General features: G+C 37.5%; 1 protein-coding gene across 1 annotated transcript in view; it reads right to left on the bottom strand.

Moving 5' to 3' along the window:
• TTBK2 (tau tubulin kinase 2) overlaps positions 1 to 14,383 on the bottom strand; it is a 145,450-nt gene extending 131,067 nt beyond the window's left edge. The window contains exon 1 of the mRNA XM_054565523.1: positions 14,016 to 14,383. The gene's annotated coding sequence lies outside the window, so the exon portion shown is untranslated. The remainder of the gene's footprint in view (positions 1 to 14,015) is intronic.
• Positions 14,384 to 14,833: the final 450 nt, after the last annotated feature.

Genomic DNA, 14,833 nt, shown 5'->3' with positions numbered 1-14,833 from the left:
CTTCGGGATTTAGCATGAACCATACCACTGTTACTATAAGCATGAGTTACCTTTCTCCAGTTACTCTGGTTTTGTGCCACCAAGAGTTGCTGCATTTTTCTTTGTTTTGTACACACAAACACATCTCTTGGCAATAGATAGAATGCAGTTTCATCTCAAACATATACATCTTCAATTTTAAGAAGAGCTGTGTGCTCCCTCTGGTTCTGGAGATCCCGCTTATAGCCAGTAAAAATGGCCTTGGACCACAGCCTTCGAAACATACGTTATTTGTCGTTATACAAGTCCTGTTCCCAGCAGACTTTCACAGGCTCCAAGATCTATCTCATTTTAAATTATCAATGAAAAGATCATGGAACAAAATGTTATCTTACATAGAATCCTTCAGAACACTGAAGTCAATTTAAGAATGCACCTTTTCCAATTTGGAAATGAACCCTAGGGGAAAAGCCCAGAATCCTTTAAGCTACCAAGGTATGCTAGATTGCTTCTAAAATGGCTCTCAATGAACACCATCTTGTGCTATTGATCCTCTCCCCTTGAGTGTGCGTGGATCCAGTGACTTGTCTGTAATGAATAGAATACAGCACAAGTCACAGGATGTCACCTCCCAGAGGTATTACAGAAGCCTGTGGCATCTACCTTATGGGCATTCCCTTTGGCTCTTCCTACTTGCTTGCACTGATAAGGGAGCTGCCGAGGAAAGGCCCACATGGCAAGGAACTGAAGGCAGCTTTTGCTAGCAGTACTGATTCCACTTTTAATAGGTATTGTATCAGCATCTAGCAGGGAATCAAGGCCCTCAACTCCAACCGCCCACAAAGAGTGAGCTTGGAAATGGATCCTTTCTCCAGTTGGGCCTTGTGCTGACTACAGCCTACCTTGACCTACGCCTGTGACTGACTGACCCTGAAACAGACTACCTCGTGAGTCACACCCAAAATCCTGACCCAGACACTGAGAAATCAATAAATGATGTTTTAAAACACAAGTTTTGGGTATTTTGTTATGCAGCCATAGATAACTATTGCAATACAATAGGCTTTGTTTGTATAGGCAACCATATCTCAAAGTTGTACCTAGAGCACGTGTTCTTTTTGATTCCACATCACGAATTACATCTGAAAAATTAATGTAATTGGCTGTAGCACCAATGCTGTCAAATAATTACTTGGGACTCATTTTTTCGGTAATGCTAGTAACAAAATTAATCAATCTTGGTATAATTATCTAGATACTAAAAGAGAACAATTAAATAAATTCTTCCTTGGCAATATCCTCAATGACCTAAAAGAAGGAATAAAGAGCATGCTGATAAATTCAGACAATGATGCCAAATCTGGAGGTGTTGCCAAAACAGACCCAATGAAGATCAAAATACAGAGAGAACGTACTAAATGGAGATTTAATTTGTAAAATAACATGTGGTGAAAATCACTTGAAACATTTGCTAGGTAGAAAAAGATTGAGAAGAAAATAGTTGGCAAGTTAATAAGCAAGCACTGACAATCCCCTAGATTACAAACTCCATCAAGATGAAGACCGTATCATAATCATTATATTCTCTGTCAAAATAAAAATTATACACTTTACATTTTATCAATAGATAGTTGAAGTAAATTAATCAACTGAAAATGAAACATCAAACTGCATGTAATTTAAAAGTCATATTTTATACACATGCACAAATGCAACAAAAAGATGAATGGAAAATGAGAAATAAACAGAATGAAGATAAAAATAAGAGGCACAAAAGGCAAATGAAAAAGAAAAATTGTATAAGTATTCCAAAAACATAAACCAGACCAAACTAAATGAAGAGAAATATCTGTACGAGTATTATCTGAGAAAATAACATAACACTGCAGTGTGTTTACTGTTTTCTAACTTCAGAGACCACCCCTGCTCCATGCTCCCTCCTCCCCCTTTGAAATAGAGATTAAGACCTCACTACCTAGATTCAAATCCCGGCTGTATAACCTAGGGCCCATTAATTAATGTCTCTCTGCTTCAAGTTCCTTATCTATAAAAAAGGGATAACAGTGGACATTTAAAGATTAAAAGTGATAATACTAGTATATGATATTTGTAAAGTATTTATTTATCACAGTGCTGGCACACTGTGCTCAATAAATAGTGGTTCATAATTTTGCATGCTTCTTAACCAATAGAAAGGAAAATAGTCACATTTACAGACATAATACTGTCTAAAATGGTCCCTGCACTGCTTGAATGTTAAAAGAATATTAGCATTTAAACCTATTATACAACTACTACTTATCAAATTCATATAAAAATGTTTCTGTCAGCAAGAAAAAAATTACAACTGAGATTACAAATTAAATGACAGCATTTTGATCTTAAAGTTAATAGAAAATTACCTGATCAAAAAAGGAATAAAAATAATCCAATGTCACCTACTATTTCTAGATTGGAATAAGTATAAATTAGATCCCAAATGTGTTTTGACTTGAAGCAAATTTTGAGTACCCATCTACCTAAAGGAAGGAAGTATTATCATAGTGAATATCAAAGAAATTCTTTAAAAATAAAAAAAATTATACTCTTATACACTGCTAGTAGGAACGTACTTTGGAAAACAGTTCTGTATTATAAAGTAAAGCTGCAAATATGCTCACCCTGTGACGTAGTAACTCTTTCCCTAGGTATTTATCCAACAAACACTCTTCTCTCTTGCATGCCAGAAAACATATTCAAGCATATTCGTAGCTATACTGTCCATAAATGCCCAAAACCGGAACAACCAAAATGTCCAGCAAGAGAAGAATGGATAAATTGTAGTGTATTCATACAGTTAAAAAAAAAGTATTAGATCTCTACTGCTGACATACAAATTACCATAAATTCAGTGACAAAACAACACAAATTTATAATCTTACAGTTCTGGATATCAGAAGTCCAGGCTTCCCTAGGGCTAAAATCAAGGTGTCAGCAAGGCTATGCTTCTTTCTGGAGACTCTATGGGAGAATACCTTTCCTTGCCTTTTCCATTTTCTAAAAGCTGCCTGCGTTCTGTAGCTCATGGCTCCATCCTCCATCTTCAAAGGTAGTAATGTAGCATCTTCAAATATCTCTCTCTGAACTCTGCTTCCTTCCATCATCACAATTTATTTTTCTCTGACAAAATATATATGCCTACCTCTTATAAGTCTCCTTGTAATTACATGAAACTCCCCCAGATAATCAAAGATAATCTTCTCATCCCAAGAGCCTTAACTTAATCACATCTACAGAGTCCCTTCTGTTGTACAAGGTAACTTACTCTATTCACAGGCTTCAGGCAGTAAGACATGAGTATCTTTGGGGGACCATTATCCTACTTACCACAAAAAATATACTAAATTGAAAATGAAGAAACTACTGCTACACATGAATGACTCTCAAAAAGGCCACTGAAAACAAAACCAAGCAAAACAAAAGTATATATACAAGTCCTTTTATATAAAGTTCAAAAATGAGTAAAACTAAACTATGTTAAATAGGGATACAAACATAGGTAGTAAGTCTATTAAAAAAAAAAGGAAGAACATGACTTTTCACAAAAATCACAAGAATGAATTTTTGGGCAGTAAAGAAGGGTGATGCTATCAGGAAGGGGTTTCTAAAACACTGGTAATGTTCAATTTCTTCACCATTTGGCTTTATAATTATTCTTTAAAGATGTTTTATGTACTCTATAATTAATATGTCTTATACAAAGAACATTAACAAGTAATATAATCATATAAACCAGAGGCAGAGAAAGCCAGACACAAAATAGATTAGGCAACAACCCCCTGGCAGTGAGATAGACAGCAGAAGACTGTCCCATCTATGTAATGGTGAATATCCAATTAACCTCTAAATTGCGCATGAGCAGGAATCTAGATTGAGAGTAAAGAAACAGGCTTAGAATCACATACAGAATTTACAAGGTCTTCCTATTAGGCTATGAATTTCTCAGTTCAAGAGCAGAACTCTACTCATCTTTGTACTCTTAGTATTAGCATAATACTTATCACAGAACAACTTCCAATAAATTTTTAATGAATGTAAGAAAGAATGAGATGTCTTTCATCTCCTACGTGATTGATTGAAATTAAGTAGTCCTCAAGCAAATAATTGAGAGTCAGTTTGAAAATTCATCATATGGTCATTCAATAAATGTTATACATATATTAAAGAGTAGAAAGAAGTATAACGCCTGGGACAGGGTGATCATACAAAGTTTCTGAGAGGAGGTGGATACAATTTATAGTGGTTTGGTAGATTGCAAAATAGCCACAATTCCTTCCATTTCTTTATACAAGGTCTGTCTGGAAATAGTCCAGCCATTGTTAATGTAACAAGAACAGTTTGTGTGGCATCAATGTAACCTGGCAGCCAAGGAGAGTGGGCTGGAATGCACATGCGTGAACAGTGAAGGCTTCATTGTACTAGTCAGTGGGGGTGGTAGATGCCCTTGAATGAGCGTGTGTACTGTGTGGCCACTGCATTCAAAATGACTGAGCAAGTAGAGCAGTGAATCTGCATCAAATTTTGAGAACATTCCTCAAATGAAACTATTCCAGTGATTCAGAATACCACAGCTATGGGCAACTGGTGATGGGCAGCATCATCATGACAATGTGCCTAGATATGCATCACCTCTCATGCAGAGTTTTTTGGTGAAACATCAGATCACCCAGGTGACTTGGACCCCCTACAGCCCAGATTTAGCACCTGCAACTTATGGCTTTTCCCAAAACTAAAATCACCTTTGAACAGGAAGAGGTTTCAGACTGTCAATGAGATTCAGAAAAATACCATGGGGCAGCTGATAGTGATTGGAAGAAATGCCTGAGGTCCCAAGATGTCTACTTTGAAGGAGATCGAAGCATCATTGTCCTACGTACAATGTTTCTTTCATCTTGCATTTTCTTTAATAAATGTCTCTATTTTTTCATATTATGTGGCTGGATACCTCCTGGACAGACCTAATACACTTCCCTTTACAATATAATCTTGCTGCAACTCCCATGAAGAGATATAGTTTCTTTCTCTATCCAAGCCCTGTGACTTGCTTTGACCAATGAGACATAAGCAAACATGACCCAGAAGCTTGCAAAGCACTTAAGCGCTGGAAACTTGCCCTCTTTTGCTGGTTTTGGAACCCAAATTGTGAAGAAATCCAAGCTGCCTCACTTAAGTGAACCCAGACAAGATTGCCATTCTGCTGAGCCCAAACTGCCAACAGATGGAATAGTTAATAAATGATTATTGTTCTAGCCTCTGAACTTTGGAATGGTTTGTTTCAAGGCAAAAGCTAACTGACCAAGGAGGTAAGAAAAGCCACAGAAGAAGAAATGAGCACAACATACAAGTGTATGGGTAAATGAATGCACAGATTAGTCTAAATGGAAGAGTCCTGATTGTGGAGAGAGAATACATAGGCCTGAAAGATAAACTGAGTTAAGACTAAAAATCAGGCTAGGTACTAGATGGATTTTATTCTATTTCAGTAGATGAGGGGCAGCCACTAAAGGATGTCAGAACAAGGAAGGATATAATGCAAGAGAAAAGGAAGTCCAGTTAGGACTACTATAATTTAGACAGGCTAAAGCAAGTAAAATTTAAAATTCTCCTACATTTGGGGAGAAGCTGGATAATTCACTAAATAGATAACAGCATGGTTTTATAAATGCTGTATATAGTTTATGTAAGATTCTGCTTTTTAATAGAAAATTTATTTTTACCTACAATTTTAATCTCAATGGGAACAGTGCTAGAATTAATCATCAGACAAGCTTATGACGTGTCTAAAGGGTAAGAAAATATTTTTTACTCTATATTTGAACATAAAGATAATATATAGAGATTTCTAATGATACCATAACTGTGAAATATGACTCCTCTTTGAGACTTAAATAGACCCACCAGACCATTTCAGCTTCTGGCTTCCACAGTGTAATAAGGACAAGATTTACCCTCCTACCGCAAACAACTAGAAAGACAGACAAAATACATGAAACAAACAATGGATTTTACACATGAGACAACAGGCAATGCAAAACAGGGATCCATAGGGAAGGGAAATAAATGAGCTGAGCCTTACAATTGCCCCTGCCTCGCTGCCTAGAGAGTTTCCAAGCCACAGAACAGGAATGGGGAACCCAAACAGATTAGGAGTTTGGGAGACAGATTTCAACGTTTTGGGGGGACCAAGGCAGGGCAGTACACTGGAGAAGGGAGAGCCACACAAAGAATGAGCTATGGATATCTAGAAAGGGTTACCCTTAAGGCTGTGGCTGGGTACTTATCAGTGCACATGTGTGAGGAAATGATCAAGACCACTAGAAAGGAGCAGACAGAAAATTTGTGATGCTCACATATGGCCCTGAGTAATTTGTATACTCACCAGAGTGAAAAATACCTTCAAAAGCATCAAGGGTCTTGCCCCGCTCAACCTCAGTTGGTTGAGCACTGTCCCGTGCACCAAAAAGTTGCCAGTTTGATTCCTGGTGAGGGCACAAACCTAGGTTACAGGTTCAGTCCCTGGTCAGGGCACATAGGGAAGGCAACCAATCAGTATTTCTCTCTCACATCAATGTTTCTCTCTCTCCCCTCTTCTCCTCTCCCCGCCCCTTCCTCTTCAAAATCAATAGACATATCCTCAGGTGAGGATTAAATATATATATATTTTTAAAAAAACAACAAGAGTCTTGAATGAATCAAAGTATTTTTAAATAGCTGTATCCCAGAACAATCCCAAAAATATTTAAAGGAAAACAAACAAGTATATTCAGCACACAGCAATTTAACATCACAATGTCTAGCATCCGAACAGAAATTACCAGGGCTGCAAACAAGGAGAAATATTACTTAATAAAAACAGACCCAGAAATAGTGCAGATAACAGAATTGTCAGACAAGGACTTTAAATAGCTATTATAAATGTATTCAATATAGTAAAAAAAGAAAGAAAGAAAGAAAAAGGGAAAAGCATAAGCATAAGGAGAGAAATGGAAGGTATCTTAAAAATTAACTTGTAGACATGAAGAGTATTTATCTGAGATTTTTAAAAACATACTGGATGAGATTAACACTAGTTTAACTATAGTGGGAAGAAGAATTTGAACTTGAAGATATAGAAAAAGACAATCCAAAACAAAACATAGAAAAAGACAGAAACCAAAGAGAGGGTCAGTGAGCTATGGGACAACATCAAAAAGCTGAAGATACATGATAGATAGGTAGATAGATAGATAGATAGGAGATATAGATAGATACAGATATGAAAATGGAGTCCCAGAAGGAAACATGTTTACCCCTTTGTTTTGTTGTCTGTTATCATAATCATACTGTCTTATATAAAGTTTCTCTCTACTCCTAGCAGATACGCATTTTAATTTTTGGAACATTTATTGAGCCCAGAGAGATTCCATGCTGGGGAAAAAGAAGCTGAAAAAAACATATCTTAAATTTTCCAAATTTGATGAAAATTATAAATACTATCCGAACACTCCCCAACTATTGAAGTAAAAGATCAGATGCTTTTCAAAGTCACCATGATCTGTTATATAAATAAACAGTATTTAGTATACCTCACCTACATTCCAAAAACAGATTAAAATATAGTTAGATGCAGAGTGACTATCTCACATATCTCAAAATTCAAAATAATACGTTTTTCACATTATAAAAAATTATTTAGATTATGCTTTAAAATAAAACAAGCTGAGGTGCAGACACATGTGTACAAAGAGCACACACCAGCTAATTTTTTAAAGATATCTATTTTAATAATACTAATGTAAACAACAGAAATAAGGGTAAGAATAGGAAAAACTCTGGAATTACGTTTTTCTTTTAACCCATAGTAAATTTAGTAAGAGCTTCTCTAAAGAACTAGTAAATAGAGATGAAGATTTGTGAATAACTCTATTTTGCTGATAGCAAAAGAGAAAGAAAATTTAGTGACCACTCATACTTCAACTATTCCTTCTAAACTTTCACGGGAGGTAAATTATACTTCTAGCAGCATACAGTATCTCTGGAGTCAATAAATATATTCAAGAAAGTAAAACAGTTATTACAGAGAAACTTTACAAGTCAGCATGGTTACAATTACTGGCAAGAGAAAAAAGTGTAAACAGCCTAGTTCTCCTTTGCCTGGCTACCATACTAACAACACATAAACAAATTCTTCTCTTATAGAAAGGACAGGGTAATTTACATGGCCAGATTGTAAGGAAAATACTAAATAAATAAAATCCTTCCTTCAGTAAAATCTACTGTAGCCAGATTAACCAAACAAAGCATGTATCTATGATCCTCCCACTAAGACAAAGAAAAAAAAAATCAATACAGAACCTTCTCTGTAATGATAGTCATTGTAACTGGATTGAAAGTACATTAATTTCCCCTCTTTAAAAAAATAACACAAATGAGGCAAAGAAAAATTAACTTATAAGGTCCTATGATATGTTATAGTAGAGAGTAGAATAAATTCAAATCTCATCTTGATGCATAATAAACAGTTCATATTCATTTGTCTAGTAAACATTAATTTAAGAGGTTAATGGCTACACTAACTTCATTTTCTATACCAAAAAGTATATGCCAACGTATAGGGGATATATTTTTTCTGATTCACAAATGTATTTATGATTTTTAAACTTACAAAGGTATTCAAATTATATCCTAATTACTTCTACATTTAATAACTCACCTATATAATGCTGAATTTGAGCTACAGAGAGACTCTAACTTCACACATGGAAGACCTTTCTTGTAACCATACATGCCCTCTTATTGGTAATGCCTAATCCTGACTTCTGAGGTTCAAACAGGGAGTGTGGAACATAACAGGAATTGTGACAGTACTCAAGCAATGAGGCCTGGGAGAACCCAAAGTAGAGTCCACATGTTGGAGAGAGATGTGGACTGCTTAGGACAAAAGTTTTCAAAGTGCTCTGGCATTCTAAAAGGATCTGTCTAAAGCTGTTTCAGGAGTGTGTGAACATATTTTTTATTACATTTTTTAATTTAAAAACAATTATTTTTAATTATTTAACTACTTATAGCTATAATATATCCACTAACCTCTGAATCTGGTAGAATATGTAGAATAAACTTAAAAAATACTATTTTTGTGGTTGATAAAACAGAAGACTACTTCCCCGAACCCACCTCCCAGACTGTTAGGTCTATCTGTTAACATGTTCATGTGGTAGTCTGCATTTTGTTTTCATAATACTTGGAACACTTGTAATTCCTTGTTGTACAACTGTCTGCCCCCACTGTCTTACAAGCTGCAAAAGTGAGATCATTTCTGTCTTGCTCACTGCTGAATTTCTAACCCCTGGCACAGTAACATGGCAGATGCTTAATAAATATTAATAATAAATGGATGAGTCTATTGCAATGGTTCTAAAGCGATATAATCCAGTTCAGAGAGGCTAAGTTAAGGTGGTAGCAGTGGAAATGAAAAGGAGAGATTTCTTGTTTGTAGAAACAAGGGTAGAGAACCAAAAAATTAAGAAATAAATGAAATTTTTGAGCTTATATTACTGATTAAACAGTGATACTTTCACTTACAGAATTAAAGAAATTAAAAGACAGCTGACTTTTGTCTTGGACCTCTTGAATTTTTCAAATGTTAGACAAAGAGCAGAAACAAATTTCTAATCTACTTATAGCTACCATGTGATTTAGCTTCCAGATGATTTTTTCAAATCAAATTTCATGGGAGGTAAGGTTCATATTTTTCTCTTTAGTTACTCATTTTTTCCAATTTTATTCCCCCTCATCTCTGCTTTATATGTTATTGAAAAATGTTAAGAAAACCATTTTTGAGCCCTGGCGCATGTAGCTCACTCAGATGGTTGGAGTGTCTTCCCATAACCGAAAGGTTGTTGGTTTGATTCCAGGTCAGGACACATGTCTACATTGCAGGTTCTACCCAAGTTCTAGGAGCAAATAGGAGGCAACCCATTGGTGCTTCTCTCTTGCATTGATGTTTCTCTCTCTCTCCCTTCAAAAGCAATTTTAAAATGTCCTTGAGTAAAGATTTAAAAAAAAAATTATTTTTGAGATATTTTAGAAATTAAGGCACTTAGTGGATTAATGAAGGGAAAATAAAATAAAAGAGGGAGCTTTCCAAGCTTAATCCATAATATACAACACATGTGGAAAACAATGTCATACAAATATTAACAAAATACAGTATTCAGATGATTATAGGGCTAATAACAAGATAAGGAAAACAACACAAAATCATTTTTTTTAAAAAGGCAATTACCTGACACTGCAGAAAGAAAAAAATACAAATATGAAAATGAGAAAAGTATTTTGTAAAAACAGATAAAATGGCAAAAAATTTTCTAATTCAAACATTAAAAATACTGATTCTTATTTTCAATAAATATGCAAATTCTCTGTTAAAAAAAATACTAATTCTTAAAGTTAGTTTAAATCTTGGCAGCTTACCAAGGGGAGCCAAGAAGTTTTACTACTATCTCCCATTTTTCAGAAGACAGCCACAACACCCCAGATTCTTGTCAAAGAACACAATTTTTTATACTGAAAAGCTTGACTCTAATTAAAATAAAAGCAAATTTCTTCAAACAGTAAAAAGCAACTACCAACATCCAAAAAACATGAAGGATCTTACATACAAAGGTTAAAAAAAGTCACAGAAAAAAATCCAAAATGTTCACAAAAGTTCATCAAATAATATAAATGAAAATAAACCAAAAAGAATGCTTAAAAACAACCTATTTAAAAGATGAAATTTTCCAGCAAAATTGATATTCACATTAATGGAAAAAATATAATTTCAATTTGTATTTTAAACCTACAATCAAGGATCACCAGATATCAATATGTGTTGTGTTTTATGCTCAAAATTTATCTCTAAAAAACTCAACTTTTCATACAGACTTAAAGGCTCTTTCATCAAATATAGAAGTATGATGCTTAACTTGAAAGAACTGTGTATTTAAAACACAAAAGTATTTACAACACAAGGATTCTATCCACTGAAGCCGGAGGGAAAAAAATCTACCACTGCCATCACCATTGTTTACAATATACTAGATAATGACAGAAGACAATAAGGAAGTAAAACAGTATCAATATGTTTAATTTAAAAATCTATATTGAAGATACCCTGCAATATTACTAATCAAATAAACTGACATAACTCCAGATATATTTTGAGTCAAAATATAGCTCAAGCCCTGGTTGGTGTGGCTCAGTGGAGTGAGTGCCAGCCTGAGAAGCAAAAGGTCGCTGGTTCGATTCCCAGTCAGGGCCACATGCCTGGGTTGCAGGCCAGGTCCCCAGCAGGGGGCACAGGAGAGGCAACAAAACATTGATGTTTCTTTCTCTTTCTTTCTCCCTCCCTTCCCCCTCTCTAAAAATAAATATATATATAAATCTTTTTAAGAAATGGTTTTCAAAAATATAGCTCAAAAACAGCAAAAAAAAAGGAATGCATGACTACAGAAATTTTGAGTAACATGCACTCAAATTGTAGTTTGCCACATATCTATAAAACAATTTTTCTATAGAAGCTTTTTTTAAAAGATTTTATTTATTTACTTTTAGAGAGAGCAGAAGGGAGGCAGAAAGAGAAGGAGAAAAACCTCATATGTGAGAGACATCAATCAGTTGCCTCTCACACACCCCCTACTAGGGACCTGACCCGCAACCTGGGTATGTGCCCTGAACTGGGAATCAAACAAGCCACATTTCGGTTTGTAGGCGGGTGCTCAATTCACTGAGCTACACCAGCCAGGGCCATAGATTTTTTTTAGGTGGGGAAAGAAGTAAGCTATATTCCCCATTAACTCTCAATGGCCGTTTTATTTTGCTAATCAATTCAGCCCCCACTAATTCAATAATGGTCAGGAAACATTTTTCTTTTTTTATATATTTTCTTTAGGCAACACTTATCATCTCAAAGTTTCTGAAGAGTAAGAACCTGAAAGTGTCTTAGTGGCGTGGTTCCAGCTCAAAGTTTCCCAAGAGCTGTAATAAAGTAGTCATGTCTATACATTACTTTTTAAAGTTATAAAACAAAAAGAATCGCCTGTCCCTCCTCCACCCACCACCAAAGTTAAATTTAAATTCCATGATCAGGGGAACTTGGCTCTGTAATATTCATCTACATTGAAAAGTCAACATCCTATCGATAATTGTCACATTTTAGGGCATTTTTTGATGTCAAATATCCTCAAAAGCTGTCTAGATTAGACCAACTTCACTTCTAACACTACATTTAAAGATATTAGAAACCCTATATAATTAAGTTCAATTTGCTAACACAAATGAGTATAATCTTGTGAAAACTTCCTGAGACATAAATTTATCAGTATTTTTAAAAAAGTGAAAAGACACAAAAGTCTTACGTCATCTAATATAATAAAGAATTCACTAAATTATTTATTAACCATTGTACAAGTGAGCAAGAGATATTATTCTTAGCTCCCTACTGAAGATCAAATTTGTTTCAATTTGATATTATAAATTAATATAGCTAGGGACTTCAGTTTCCTTCTCCTTTCCTGAAAAAAGAAAAGGTGTTTCCTAACATTCTATCAAAGAGGAAAAATGTTACAGAAACTTTCATTTATAGCCATACTCCAAACATCCCTTGCAGTGCCTTGATAAAAATGTACCATACAGGAAAACATAAGCTTCTAAATTAGGAGAAATTATTCCTTTCAGTATGTTGTCTATTTGAATAGCTCACAAGATGCCATTCAAGTACATGCACTTAATATTTGAAAAATTTTTAGAGTTAAGATGAATTCAAGATTAGTTATATCAAGTAATATTTGTCATCATTACTGCTTCTTTATTAAAAAAATACATAGCATTCAGTCCCCTCAATACTTTAAATTTCCCATTTTCCCTCCATCAAATGAACGTTATTCCATTCCATTTAGCCAAAAGAAAACAGCAAACACATTTTTGTGGACTCTCCTGGCAAATCAGTGTTTTAGAAACCAATGCAACTGTTATTAATGGCTCAGAACCAAACACTGTAACAAAACACAGAGTAGAAACCTCCGTGTGTATGTGTGTGTAGATGTGCCCATTCATAATAATGCGATCCTCGCACATGTATACAAAAACTCAATTTCTATTTAATACCAAAACATTTTTACATAATACACAGATTACAATAAAACTGTGCTCTTTTAATGTTCAATGAAAGAACAATTTCTAAAGCTGACGATGAAAGGAGTTAACACCGGGACTGCTGCCACCTATCAACTTCAATTCAAAGCAAAGTACAACTCAATGTCATTTTTACCTCTAATGCAGCCACGACTAGAACAAAATTAACTTCACTGTGGGATACTGTATCTTGGCATCCCAATGGATTATTTACTTGTCCGATATGCGTGGTGTCCCTCCCACAGCAACCCAAGGTGTCTACATCATCTTAGTCAAAGCAAATGACGAGCAAACCCCTCAGGTCATTACTTCGCACCCTAAGTAACAAAGTCAGGGCCTTACTACAAAGTCGTTACTACACAGCCAATATTTTATAGATCCATGCCCCCTGTTCTTACATTTGGGGAGGCGGGGTAGGAAATAAGCGCTTAGTAGTGCTTGAGAAGCCTGTATTCAGTCCTTGTACCAGAAGCAGCAAGAAGACAAGTGATATGTGGGTCACCCACAGAGAGAGAACAGAACGAAGCTTCATGGCCCTCCAAGTTCAATGATACCAAAGCCTCTGGGGAAACGGGGCGCAAGCCTTCGGGGACACCGGAGAGAAGCAGACGGTCTCCAAGGTGGACTGACTGAATCTGGCACATGCCCGGGGCGTGGGCAGCGACCGAGAAGCCTCCCGTCCCCTTTCCCTCTCCACCAGGGTCGGTCCCTCGGCGAGGGAGTATGCCAAAGGAGGGGGTCGGCTAGTCTAGGGGGTCGGCCAGAGGAGGGGGTCAGAACTGGAGGAGGGCGGGGCCCTGGGCTCCACCGGCCGCGCCCCGGGGGTTCGGGGGGGTGTGTCCTACCTGGGCCGTGGCGGACGCAGGGATTTCGGGCGGAGGGCTGGCACCAGCTCAGGATCGGGACCAACAGGGGTCAACCCTCCGCAGGAGGGACCGCCGCCGCCTGCCCATCCCCCGCCGCCGACTGCGGCGGGACCCGAGCGCGGCTTCGAGGCCGGCCGGCCGGGTAGTCCCCTCGGGTACCGTCCGCGTTTACTGGCGGCGGCGGCGACGGCTGCTGCTGGTACGGCTGCTGCTGGCCACCCCCCGCCGCTGCTCTTGCGCCAGCCCCTGCTTCTCCTTCTGCCGCCGCCGCCGCCGCCTCGTCCCCACCGCTCCCATCGCCGCTGCGGCGACTACTGCAGCGCCTGCTGACCCGACCCGACGTTACTCTCCCCCTTCGCAACCCAGCACAACCTACACCACTAGCCCTGCCAGTGCGCACGCCCACCTCTCCACCACGGGTGCTGATTGGAGACTGCGGCACAAGCCTGCCACGTCGGTTGGTTGGTCCCATTGCCTATCATGAAGGGGGCGGAGAGTCAGGCAGAGAGCGTCTCCGCCCCCTACCGGAGAATTGCCGCTATCTTCAGGTTTGCCTGAGAGGCCTAGTTACCGAGAAAGGAGCATCACAATAGCTGCGCGCATGCGCGCGAGAATTCTGGGCCTCGTAGTTCCAGCCACAACCGCAGCTACACACCGGTCCAGAGGGGAGAAGTAGGGCTTCAGAAAGCAGTGGCTGGTGCACGGTGGTGTCTTAAAACTTGCGTGGTTGTTCTATAGAAATGTGGTTGTGACCCCAGGGTTGGGCGTTCCGTTAGAAAATCGGAAATGTTTTGGCA

This window comes from Pteronotus mesoamericanus, unplaced genomic scaffold (genome assembly GCF_021234165.1).
Source record: "Pteronotus mesoamericanus isolate MK-2021 breed Mesoamerican mustached bat unplaced genomic scaffold, CSHL_Meso_final contig_164, whole genome shotgun sequence".
NCBI lineage: Eukaryota > Metazoa > Chordata > Mammalia > Chiroptera > Mormoopidae > Pteronotus > Pteronotus mesoamericanus.
Note: the sequence above shows the minus strand (reverse complement) of the source record. Positions and strands in the feature narration are given on the sequence as shown.